The following is a 14,004-nucleotide window of genomic DNA, read 5'->3' as shown; positions in this document are numbered from 1 at the left end:
GGTCTTACAGTGTGTCAGTTAGCGTGTTGTTTAAACACAGCTGGTCTTACAGTGTGTCAGTTAGCGTGTTGTTGTTTAAACACAGCTGGTCTTACAGTGTGTCAGTTAGCGTGTTGTTGTTTAAACACAGCTGGTCTTACAGTGTGTCAGTTAGCTTGTTGTTGTTTAAACACAGCTGGTCTTACAGTGTGTCAGTTAGCTTGTTGTTGTTTAAACACAGTGGTCTACAGTCTCGTGTCAGTTAGCGTGTTGTTTTAAACACAGCTGGTCTTACAGTGTGTCAGTTAGCTTGTTGTTTAAACACAGCTGGTCTTACAGTGTGTCAGTTAGCGTGTTGTTTTAAACACAGCTGGTCTTACAGTGTGTCAGTTAGCGTGTTGTTGTTTAAACACAGCTGGTCTTACAGTGTGTCAGTTAGCGTGTTGTTTAAACACAGCTGGTCTTACAGTGTGTCAGTTAGCGTGTTGTTGTTTAAACACAGCTGGTCTTACAGTGTGTCAGTTAGCTTGTTGTTGTTTAAACACAGCTGGTCTTACAGTGTGTCAGTTAGCGTGTTGTTGTTTAAACACAGCTGGTCTTACAGTGTGTCAGTTAGCTTGTTGTTGTTTAAACACAGCTGGTCTTACAGTGTGTCAGTTAGCGTGTTGTTGTTTAAACACAGCTGGTCTTACAGTGTGTCAGTTAGCTTGTTGTTGTTTAAACACAGCTGGTCTTACAGTGTGTCAGTTAGCGTGTTGTTGTTTAAACACAGCTGGTCTTACAGTGTGTCAGTTAGCTTGTTGTTGTTTAAACACAGCTGGTCTTACAGTGTGTCAGTTAGCGTGTTGTTGTTTAAACACAGCTGGTCTTACAGTGTGTCAGTTGGCGTGTAGTTTAAACACAGCTGGTCTTACAGTGTGTCAGTTAGCGTGTTGTTTAAACACAGCTGGTCTTACAGTGTGTCAGTTAGCGTGTTGTTGTTTAAACACAGCTGGGCCCTGTTTCTTGTACCTGGATAACTGAGTTAGCCGGATAACTTTAGCTGGATAACTGGGTTAGCCGGACTTTCCGATTTCATGTACCTGGATTTTCCAAATCACCATGACAACATATCCAAAAGTTTGAGCCTGCTCGAAAGCAGAGTTCAAGTTCAAGTTAGCCTGAACTATCGCCACGCCCCCGCAAAGAAGTGACAGCCCGTTTCCTGAAACTATTCCCACAGTCTACGATCTGCATTATACCATTCTGAATTACGTTTTTGTGCTCCATTCTTCCAGAGGGGGCTTTTGAAATGTAAAATAGACCCAAAATGCTGATATTAAATTCACTTTGTCCTAAATAATGCAACGTTATATATACCGTGGCGACGGTGGCGCTCGCTCGTGCGACGTACACATGATGTGGTTATTTTAATTGTAACTGGATTAAGATGTCTGATGAGATGCGCTGTTTGACGGATTTGAGAAATTGAATGAGCCGTTGACGTCACATGAATGAATGAGGATAAAGAAATAAAACTTCATTCAAAATAAGGGATATTCTAAACACGGGTCTCTCGTTCATTAATGTATAAACAATGAATCTATCCGATCTGGCACAGTGGCCCAGCGGTAGCGCTCAAGTCTGCCAATCTAGCGATCCGGGTTCAAATCCCGGTGTTTCCAATATGATTTTTTTGAATATAATATTAATGATTATACGCCAAAGTAGCCTGGTTTTAAGTTAAAATATTATAAATCTACATGCATTGAGGATGTCATTCTTTATATAGCTCTCAACGTGCACCAAATTGAATTATTCCTATATTGCAAAAAGAAGGACCCCAGTCTTGAACCCGGGTCGTCCGTTGTGGAAGTCAAAAGAACAACCCGTTGGACCACATTGGAGATAAGTTAAACATTGACTATACATCAATCAATGGGCAAGAAAGCCGTCTCGTAATTCTGTATAACAGTTAACTAGTTATTTTCGCTAGCAAGATCTCATTTGATTATTCAATCCAGCAGGCAAGTTTAAAGAAATATAATCTGATTGATTGAGGTAATGAGGGACTTAGAATTAGCCTATAGATAACGCATTTAACTTGTCGGCGAGGCGATTGAGCCTATTGCAATCTGTCAATAAAGTCTTAAATCAATTAATCAATCAATGCCGTTGAGAATCAGGGTCTCTGCCATCGATACGTGCTGGCTTTCCACCTAAAACGGGAAGCGCGCATCTAGCCTGACTTGAGCCTGACTCTCAAGTCTGGCTTGAGTTAACGAGACTGAATCCTCCTTTGTGAAACAGGAAAATCCCGGCTTTGAACATCGGGTTAACTGAAGCTGGATAATGGACATGTTGATCGACTTAGTTGAACCACGTACATGAAACAGGGCCCAGGTCTTACAGTGTGTCAGTTAGCTTGTTGTTGTTTAAACACAGCTGGTCTTACAGTGTGTCAGTTAGCGTGTTGTTGTTTAAACACAGCTGGTCCTTACAGTGTGTCAGTTAGCGTGTTGTTGTTTAAACACAGCTGGTCTTACAGTGTGTCAGTTAGCTTGTTGTTGTTTTAAACACAGCTGGTCTTACAGTGTGTCAGTTAGCGTGTTGTTTAAACACAGCTGGTCTTACAGTGTGTCAGTTAGCGTGTTGTTGTTTAAACACAGCTGGTCTTACAGTGTCAGTTAGCGTGTTGTTGTTTAAACACAGCTGGTCTTACAGTGTGTCAGTTAGCTTGTTGTTGTTTAAACACAGCTGGTCTTACAGTGTGTCAGTTAGCGTGTTGTTTAAACACAACTGGTCTTACAGTGTGTCAGTTAGCGTGTTGTTTAAACACGGCTACGGGGTCTTTCAGTGTATTTACATACTGTAGCCCCCCAGGGGACCAGTTCCAAAACGGAGCAGGATGATTGGACGATGATGAGGTCCGTTTCCTCTTCCCGTCCGCCTCGGCGGTCAAGCGATGATGTCATACAGGAAGTCTCTCCGTGCGTCTGTGGGATCTGCAGACGGGTGGACGTGAACCTTTAATTAAAGGACATCTCTTTGAACGAAATGACATTTTACAGTTTTTTTTCTGATTTCTTTTAAACAAATTTATTATTTTGTATTAATTAACTATTTAATTATTATTTAGTTATTGTCAGTTGAACTGCATTGAACTGAACTTAAAAGAAAAAAACTGGACTGGCACCTCCACCTCCACCACCTCATCCACCTCCTCATCCACCTCCTCCTCATCCACCTCTTACTCCACCTCCTCCTTCCTCCACCTCCTCCTTCTCCACCTCCTCATCCACCGCTTCCTCCACCTCCACCACCTCATCCACCTCATCTTCCTCCTCCTCCTCCTCCACCTCCTCATCCACCTCTTCCTCCTCCACCTCCACCTCCTCCTCCTCATCCACCTCCTCCTCATCCACCTCTTACTCCACCTCCTCCTTCTCCACCTCCTCATCCACCTCTTCCTCCTCCTCCACCTCCTCCTCCACCACCTCCTCCTCATCCACCTCCTCATCCACCTCCTCCTCCTCCTCATCCCACCTCCTCCTCATCCACCTCTTACTCCACCTCCTCCTTCTCCACCTCCTCATCCACCTCTTCCTCCTCCTCCACCTCCTCATCCACCTCCTCCTCCTCCTCCACCACCTCCTCCTCATCCACCTCCTCATCCACCTCCTCCTTTTCCTCCACCTCCTCCTCCTCCACCTCCTCATCCACCTCTTCCTCCTCCTCCTCCACCTCCTCATCCACCTATTCCTCCTCCTCCTCCATCTCCTCCCCCCTCCTCCTCATCCACCTCCTCCTCCTCCTCCACCACCTCCTCCTCATCCACCTCCTCATCCACCTCCTCCTTTTCCTCCACCTCCTCCTCCACCTCCTCATCCACCTCTTCCTCCTCCTCCTCCACCTCCTCATCCACCTCTTCCTCCTCCTCCTCCATCTCCTCCCCCTCCTCCTCATCCACCTCTTCCTCCTCCACATCCACCTCTTCCTCCTCCTCCTCCACCACCCTAGCAGTATCTGAAGGATGAGTTGAGAGAGTGACAGCTGGGGGAGGGGGGGGGGGGGGGGTTGTTGCTAAGAAACTGGCCTTGAGGGAAATGAGGAATTCTGCACATCCCGGCCACTTCCTGTCTGGGCTCTCTCTCTCTCTCTCTCTCTCGCTCTCTCTCTCTCTATCTCTTGCTCTCTCTCTCTCTCTCTCCTCTCTCTCTCTCTCTCTATCTCTCGCTCTCGCACTCGCACTCGCACTCACACACTCACTCTCTCTCACACACTCTCTCTCTCTCTCACACACACACACAATTAGAACTGCACTTGTGTTTGTGCATGAATTTAAAGGGGAAAGACACCCATTTTAACAATGAATATGTTATCAGTGGACCTCAGTAATATTTGGGAACATATGAAGCTGAGAAGGATGTTTGCGTTGTGGGTTCAGCAAAGCATTCTGGGTACTGTGGGTTCAGCTCTGATCATGTGACCCTGCTGCAGCAAAGCATTCTGGGTTCTACATATCTCTGTCATCTCTACTGTAACACACACACAGCCATTTTTTCATGTGTTGCGGGGACATTCCACAGATTATCTAAGTCCCTACCTTTTTTTTAAATATTTTTTTCCCTTTTTTTCCGTTTTTCTCTCATCCCAATGTTAGTCGTTATGCCAATTCCCAATCCCCTTCCTGGTCGTTGCGCACTCTACCCCCTACCGTCGGTCCGGGAGGGCGGAGACTATCACATCCTTCCTCCGACACATGTGTAGCCAGCCCACCGCTTCTTTTCACCTGGCAGCGCGGACTCTCACTGGGAGAGTGTAACGTGTGGAAGGGTCACTACTACCTCTCCCAGATCCTTCCCGTGCTGTGCAGGTGCCCCCGATCGACCTGTAGGAGTCGCTGTTTTACAACGACCAGACCCACCCTCTAACACTGCCAATCGAGCCGGTATGGACGGTCGGCCAAGCCCATACTGTCTCTGTGGTGGTAGACGGACGCTTTAGTCCCGCTGCGCTACCCCGGGCCGCCCTTCTAAGTCCCTACCTTAACCATGAGGAGTACATGCATAACTCTTACCTTAACCTACGGCGCCTACCTTACCTTAACCATTAGGGGCCCCCCCCCCCCCCCCAAACATAAGGCGTGCTCCCTCCCTGTTAAAAAGCCTACCTGTTTACCAGCGCTGTTAGCCTTTAAACTGGGCTGTTTTAGCCTGGATGGTCTGATCTCACACCTACCCTGTTTTATGTTGTGTATTTTCTATATATATATATATATATATATATATATTATATTTTTTTTCTTTTAATCTTTCTTGCTGTTATTATAGTGCCACTGACATGTGTACAGCACTTTGGTGCAACTACAGTTAAACTACAGTTTTAAATGTGCTTTTAGAAATAAAGCTTTCTCACTTGCTTACATGATTATTACTCTATTCATAACCCTTACCGTAACCTAACCATTATCCTAACTCTATTTATAACCCTTACCGTAACCTAACCTGATCCTAAGTCTATTCCTAACCATTACCTTAAACAAGGAACACTCCAACATTTTTGGAAAATTTGCTCATTTGCCATCTACCCTGGAGTTAGACAAGAAGATGCATATCTTTTTCATCTCTGTGCGCGCAGTAGGCTTAGGGAACAGCCACTCCGTTAGCGTAGCTTAGCTTCATCACTGGAAGTGGGTCAGACTTGTACCCTTAGGGAACAGCCGCTCTGTTAGCATAGCTTAGCTTCATCACTGGAAGTGGGTCAGACTTGTACCCTTAGGGAACAGCCGAAGCCTAGCTTAGCGTCATTCACTGGAAGTGGGTTACACACATTTAGCCTAGTTCCCAACAGTCACGAAATAATACACTCCACAAATACACTCCAAAACGTTCCTGTAAACATGTTGTGACCTGTGTATTTACCTAAACCTTACCTTAACCTATAACCATTATCATAACTATAACTATAACGTCAGCTTTACCTCGTGAGGTCTGGTCAGTGTCCCCGCAGTGACATAAACACCTGGTTTTCAGCCCCTCGTGGGGACATTGTGACGGCTTTGTACCAGTGACTCACACACACACACACACGCACGCACGCACGCACACACACACACACACACACACACACACACACACAAATGGGGGACCCTGATGTAAACAAGACGAAAGTCTTTCTCTGGTCTGCATCCTCTTAACAATTGTGTGTATTGAGCCGTACTGTTTCATTCATTCATTCACACACACACACACACACACACACACACGCGCACACACACGTGCACACACACGCACACACACACACACACACACGCATATACATATACATCTCTACACATATACATTAGACACACACATGTATGGCAAACTGTCTGTTTAACTGTGCACCTGACAATAAAACAATCTTGAATCTATACACGCATAATACACATACAGTACACACTCACACACACACACACACACAGCACCTACTGTACAACAGTGGGTCTGTATTCCCAGCATTGTGTGTGTGTGTGTGTGTGTGTGTGTGTGTGTGTGTGTGTGTGTGTGTGTGTGTGTGTGTGTGTGTGTGTGTGTGTGTGTGTGTGTGTGTGTGTGTGTGTGTGTGTGTGTGTGTGTGTGTGTGTGTGTGTGTGTGTGTGTGTGTGTGTGTGTGTGTGTGTGTGTGTGTGTGTGTGTGTGTGTGTGTGTGTGTGTGTGTGTGTGTGTGTGTGTTATCTGGAATGTGAACACTTATGATCTGAAACAGCCCCCTCCAGCTGTTAGCCTCAACTCTTTCTCGCTCTCGCTCTCTCTCTCTCCTTCCCTCTCTCTCGCTCTCTCTCTCTCTCCTTCCCTCTCTCTCCCTCTCTCCTTCCCTCTCCTTCCCTCTCTCTCTCTCTCTCTCTCTCTCTCTCTCTCTCTTTCTCTCTCTCGCTCTCTCTCAATTTCAATTCAATTCAAATAGGCTTTATTGGCATGAAATATTAACATACTTATTGCCAAAGCAAGTTCAACATACAAACAATAACATATATATTAAGCAATACAATATCATAATATTAGTAATAACAGTAAGGACAATCAACAAGAAACATATTAATTTACAAAATAGTCACTCGATCGGGGTAGTCATTTTTCAAGTGTGGCCACTCAGATACATTTACAGGGCTTGTTCTCTTATTGTGTGACAACCGTCTACATATTTTACAGCTAATGCTGTACACTGACTTTTCTCCCCACACATGTATAGTAGCTTTTGGTGATCAGGGAGATGGATAAACTGTGCATCAATTTTGTTTATTTTATCAAAGAAGACTTCTCTTAGGTCCTTGTATTTCTCACAGTATAGCAGGAAGTGAGGTTCTGTCTCAATGTCCCCCTGATGGCAAAGTGAACACAGCCTGGCCTCTCTGGGCGCGTGTAGCTTTATGCCAAGCAAGCAGTGCAAAAATTTACCGTAGTGGCGTGCAGTAATGCGCCTTTCATTTTCCGCCGCCCAGCGCCCAGGTCGCGCGGAAATAGGCTGTCTATTGCCATTCTCTTTGACAAACTCTAACCTTAACCAGCTCCTTAACAGCGCCTAAACTTAACCGTTCTAACCTTAACCAACTCCGAAACAATGCCTAACCTTAACCTTAACCTTAACCATGCCTAACCTTAACCATAGAAATTATATTGCCATTCTCTTTGACAAACTCTAACCTTAACCAGCTCCTTAACAGCGCCTAAACTTAACCGTTCTAACCTTAACCAACTCCGAAACAATGCCTAACCTTAACCTTAACCTTAACCATGCCTAACCTTAACCGGCGAAAGAATACACGTTAAAAAAAAATCACGTTAAAAAATATTTTCGATGGGATTCGAACTCGCCAGCAAACGAGCCATAGGATCCACAGCCATGTGGCCTTGCCAATTGAGCTATTTCTAGATACTGAATAAGGGGCGGTGACTTATATATATTGAGCTCCGCTCGTGTCGAACCAAGGCGGGATCTCATGCGCATGCGCGGGCACCTCGCGCGAGCACGCCGGCGCACGCACGCACCTGAGCGAGCACGCCGCCGCCCGGTGCACGCACGGTAGCATTTGTCTGAAAAGAAGGGGCGCTTTACCGCACTGGCGTGCGGTGACGAATGCGGAAGCATTTTTTGCACTGCTTGCTTGGCATTAAGGAAAACGCTCTCTGGGCAGCCAGTTTTGCCTGTAACGGCCTGTTTCTATGGCTAGACTATGTCCACTCAGTCTGTACCGTGTCAATGTTTTTCTTAATTTTATCTCATTCACAGTAGTCAGGTATTCTGCCACCATGTACTCTCTGTTTAGGGTCAAATAGAATTCTAATTTACTTTGAGATTTGGTTGATTTGTTCCAATATTCTATATAGTTTTCTTTTTGTTTTGAGATTATTTGGTTGGGCCAGATTTTTTGGTATCTGTCCTGAAGCATTTGTGGGCAGAGATTTCTGACTAGCTGGCAGAGGGGACTCTTATCTGGGTTCATCTCTTGGCTCTGAAGGGCTTTGTAGTGGTAGGAGTGGGGGTCACTTGATTGGAGGTGTGTGTAAAATTTTATGGCTCGCTTTTGAATTTGAATGATTAGGGGGTATTGGCCAAGTTCTGCCCTGCATGCATTATTGGCAGTGTGTCTGTGGACCTTAAGTAGGTTTTTGCACAATTCTGCATGCAGTACTTCTAATGGGTGTTTTTCCCATTTTGGGAAATCTCTCTCTCTCTCTCCTTCCCTCTCTCTCTCCCTCTCTCTCCTTCCCTCTCTCTCTCTCTCTCTCTCTCTCTCTCTCTCTCTCTCTCTCTCTCTCTCTCTCTCTCTCTCTCTCTCTCTCTCTCTCTCTCTCTCTTTGAAAATGTTATTAACAGAATGGGTACAATATACAGTACGGCTCAATACACAGAGGATGCAGACCAGAGAAAGACGTTCGTCTTGTTTACATCAGGGTCCCCCATTTTCAATTCATCGTAACATATATGACATACAGATAGACAGTCCTGCTACATCTATACATTTATGACATACCAGATTTACAAATACATCTACTGTTTGTGATACAAAGAGAGTAAAAAAAAACAAAAGAGAGTATATACATTTCTCTCTCTACCTCTTTCTCTCTCTCTCTCCCTCTTTCTCTCTCTCCCTCTCGCCTCTACCTCTTTCTCCTCTCTCTCTTTCTCTCTCCCTCTCTCCCTCTCCCCCTCTCTAATCTCTTCCACTAAACAGTAACACAACAATATTAATCTCCTGTAATTTAAACATACATAACAAAGTCTTTCTGCTACCAACATACAGTACGACTCACATTCATAATATTCACATGTTCCCTACTGTCACACACACACACACACACACACACACACACACACACACACACACACACACACAGCTCCATGATGGAAGGAATGGGGGGGTCAAGCGAGGGGTTAATCTGGGTTGGTACGGTCCCCAGTAGTCGCCAACTCCCAACGCGGCATGGTTAACCACATCCCTGTGACGCATCATGGTATTACCCAGACCTATTCCGTGTGACTGTGCGGCCCTGGGAGGGCTCTGGACCGTACCAAGATAGGTTCAATATAGGGGGGGTAATAGTAAAATAGTAATAATAGTAGTTCTTGGTTTTAGGAATTGTTGTTTCGTCTTTGTGGCATTTTGTGACGGCAATCAAAAACCTCATACATAATTTGATAATTTCTTATTTGAGTTTGTAGCATGTCATGATATAATACTCCATGATAATAAAACATTATATTTATAATTGTAAAAAAAAACATTTTGGTCAAGAGGAGCCTCATCGGACATCATCCTTGAAAACTAGACAGACTCTTTTGTGTGTGTGTGTGTGTGTGTGTGTGTGTGTGTGTGTGTGTGTGTGTGTGTGTGTGTGTGTGTGTGTGTGTGTGTGTGTGTGTGTGTGTGTGTGTGTGTGTGTGTGTGTGTGTGTGTGTGTGTGTGTGTGTGTGTGTGTGTGTGTGTGTGTGTGTGTGTGTGTGTGTGTGTGTGTGTGTGTGTGTGTGTGTGTGTGTGTGTGTAATGCATACAAACACCTGTACATCGCTCGTCATGACCGTATTGTGGACATTGTGTCTGATGCGGTACAAAACATCTCACCATCTAGTGCAGCAATGTACAAACGTGCTACCAGAGTGGTTTGGTTTTACCAACGATGTTTTTGCCAACATACCAAATACACCTGTTGACACCGGATGTTGTCCTTGTTGCCACCAGGCACAGGGAGGTGCTGCTAATCATAGAAGTAGGCTGTGCCTTTGACCTGTACATGGACCAGGCCTTCCGGGACAAGTATATAAAATACCAACCACTGCTCAGTGTGATGGCTGACCTTGGGTACAGGTGTGTAGATATAGTGTACTTGTGTTCGGAAGTCTTGGCCATGTATATTATAAATGCACCATGAGCAGTCTGAGAATTGCTGCAATGTCAAAGAGAAAAGCCAAACAAATTGCCAAATATTGCTCTGTCTCGGCTATTATTGGCAGCTTAGCCGCGTGGAGAAGGAGGTGCTGTGTGTACCTTAAGTGTTCAGTGCTGCTTGGCCCCGATACATTTGATTCCCTGTTTATGTAATATAATTTGTGGAACCAAATAATGTGTGTGTGTGTGTGTGTGTGTGTGTGTGTGTGTGTGTGTGTGTGTGTGTGTGTGTGTGTGTGTGTGTGTGTGTGTGTGTGTGTGTGTGTGTGTGTGTGTGTGTGTGTGTGTGTGTGTGTGTGTGTGTGTGTGTGTGTGTGTGTGTGTGTGTGTTCTTCAGGTTGTGTAATGAAGCCATTACTCTCTGACTCATGCCGACCTAAGATGAAACAGGATATATGACCCATGATCGACTCAGCCCTGTATACAAACAACATCCTGTGTGTGTGTGTGTGTCTAAGTGAGTGACTGACTGCATGAGTGAACAAAACACAGAACCAAAAGCACTTGACCCCACAGACTGCGGTGCAGTGTCAAGATATGCCGGCAATTCCCATTATTTTCCAGAAGAGGGCGCTATTTCATTGCTGTTGACAACACTGGCACAGCTGCAATGCTTGTCTCTCTCTCTCTCTGGCTTGCTCTCTGTCTCTCTCTCTCTCTCTCTCTCTCTCTCTGGCTTTCTGTCTCTCTCTCTCTGGCTTTCTCTCTCTCTCTTTCTCTCTCTCTGGCTTGCTCTCTCTCTCTCTCTGGCTTTCTCTCTCTCTCTCCGTCGCCACGCGCCACACCGTTGGGTGTCCGCCAGGGGCTCTGGGGGGGGGGGGGGGTGTTGCCATGGTAACAAGCAGCGGAGTTGGCATGAATCGAGCTAAGAGAGTTACTTCTTGAGAGGGGTGGGCGGTTTGCGTCGATGATATGTCCACTTTTCTGGGGTTGGAGTGTGTTGTTGATAATAATAATAATTATTATTATTCATTATATTTATATAGCGCTTTTCTATACACTCAAAGCGCTCCCCACAATGTAGGGTGGAAATTCACCTCCTTCACCACCACTGTGTAGCACCCAACCTTGGGCTATGCAGGCTCAATGACTGCCATACACTGGCACCAGGCACACATCACACTACACACTGACTACCATACACTGGCACCAGGCACACATCACACTACACACTGACTACCATACACTGGCACCAGGCACACATCACACATCACACTGACTACCATACACTGGCACCAGGCACACATCACACTACACACTGACTACCATACACTGGCACCAGGCACACATCACACTACACACTGACTACCATACACTGGCACCAGGCACACATCACACTACACACTGACTACCATACACTGGCACCAGGCACACATCACACTACACACTGACTACCATACACTGGCACCAGGCACACATCACACTACACACTGACTACCATACACTGGCACCAGGCACACGTCACACTACACACTGACTACCATACACTGGCACCAGGCACACGTCATACTACACACTGACTACCATACACTGGCACCAGGCACACGTCACACTACACACTGACTACCATACACTGGCACCAGGCACACATCACACTACACACTGACTACCATACACTGGCACCAGGCACACATCACACTACACACTGACTACCATACACTGGCACCAGGCACGCATCACACTACACACTGACTACCATACACTGGCACCAGGCACACATCACACTACACACTGACTACCATACACTGGCACCAGGCACACATCACACTACACACTGACTACCATACACTGGCACCAGGCACACATCACACTACACACTGACTACCATACACTGGCACCAGGCACACATCACACTACAAAATGACTACCATACACTGGCACCAGGCACACATCACACTACACACTGACTACCATACACTGGCACCAGGCACACATCACACTACACACTGACTACCATACACTGGCACCAGGCACGCATCACACTACACACTGACTACCATACACTGGCACCAGGCACACATCACACTACACACTGACTACCATACACTGGCACCAGGCACACATCACACTACACACAATGGCTGAACGGCTCAGGAGACAGGGATTGATATCAGCCAATTAAGGGGAAGAAGGGATGATTAGGTGGCCTTGATGTCGGTGTAATCTAACACCGGAGTCAATCATACCAACTCAGTTTGTATCCGTCGAGTGCAACGACGTGCATCAAGGAGTTCTCGGTGAACCTTAATGTTCTGTGTCACTCTGCAATTAGGTTTAGCTACAAATGCCCCCTTTTCAACACATCACTGTGATCTGTCCAGTGGCCATTCACTGACTTGCGCCTTATTTGACCCTTCCTTATTTGATATTACACTTGTTAAAATGGTCTACTCTGCTCCCTGTAACACCAGAGCTGCTCACCATATCTCTCTCTAGGATCAGGGGCGACCCCATTTTATTTAGGAATTATTTTGGAGACGCCACGCTTGATGTATCGCGTCATTTCAACGTGGAATTAAGGAATATCAAAATAAAAGCACACGTTGTTGAACTTGATCGTGGATATTTATTAGACCTTTTTATTACAGCACTATGTCATCAATACACATTTATAAAACGAGGCATATTATTTAGCCAGAATATGTTGCCAGAACATTAAACATTTTTTATATATAACGTCACGTCAAACTTCGATGCCCCGAGTGGGAGTTGAACCCCGGTCTCCCACGCCGCGGGCAGCAACACAGACCGCTATACCAAGAAGTGAACTCACTGCTCTGTAACGTGTCTATGTGTCTTTTGAGGATGAGAGTGAGTTTAACCCACAGCACCGCTACTCGCCCCAGCCCTTCGTGACTGCGCTTCACGATACCATCCGTTACATAGATACAATTAAAATAAAAATGTACTTGCCAATGCGCGACCCCAATTTGGGTCGCGACCCGTAGTTTGAGAACCACTGCTCTAGATGTTCCCCGTGTTAACACTTCTTTTGGTCGGCCCTCATTCCAGTTTGCTGCTCCCAGCAGTTGGAACGAGATGCGAAAGACTTTGAAAAATGATCCCCCGTCACTACTTTTAAGGACTCTTATCGCAGAGTCTACACACCTGCAGCCGTCACACAGCCTTTTTATTTTTTTTTTTTAATCTTTTCCCCCCTCCTTTTCCCTCCGATTTTCTCCCATCCCAATGTTAGTTGTTATGCCAATTCCCAATCCCCTTCCTGGTCGCTGCGCACTTACCCCCACAGTCAGATCATCTGGGAGAGTGGAGGCTATCACATGCTTCCTCCGACACACGTCCAGCCAATCAACCGCTTCTTTTTCACCTGGCAGCGCGGACTCTCACTGAGAGGGCGTAGCGTGTGGCAGGATCACACTACCCCCCTTAGATCCTATCCGCGCTGAACAGGCCCCCCCGACCGAACTGTAGGAGTCGCTGTTTACAACGACCCGGACCCACCCCGCCAGCTTCTCCCACCCTCTAATACTGCCAATTGTATTAGTGTGAACGGCCAGCCAAGCTGGTGACAACGCCGGGAGCTGTGAGCTGGATTCAAACAGGCGAATCCAGCGTCTCCGGCGTTTGGTGACGAACGCAATCTCCGCTACGCCACC

This window comes from Notolepis coatsorum, assembly GCF_963971535.1.
Source record: "Notolepis coatsorum genome assembly, chromosome: 1".
NCBI classification, from domain to species: Eukaryota; Metazoa; Chordata; class Actinopteri; order Aulopiformes; family Paralepididae; genus Notolepis; species Notolepis coatsorum.
This window is presented reverse-complemented; position numbering follows the sequence as displayed.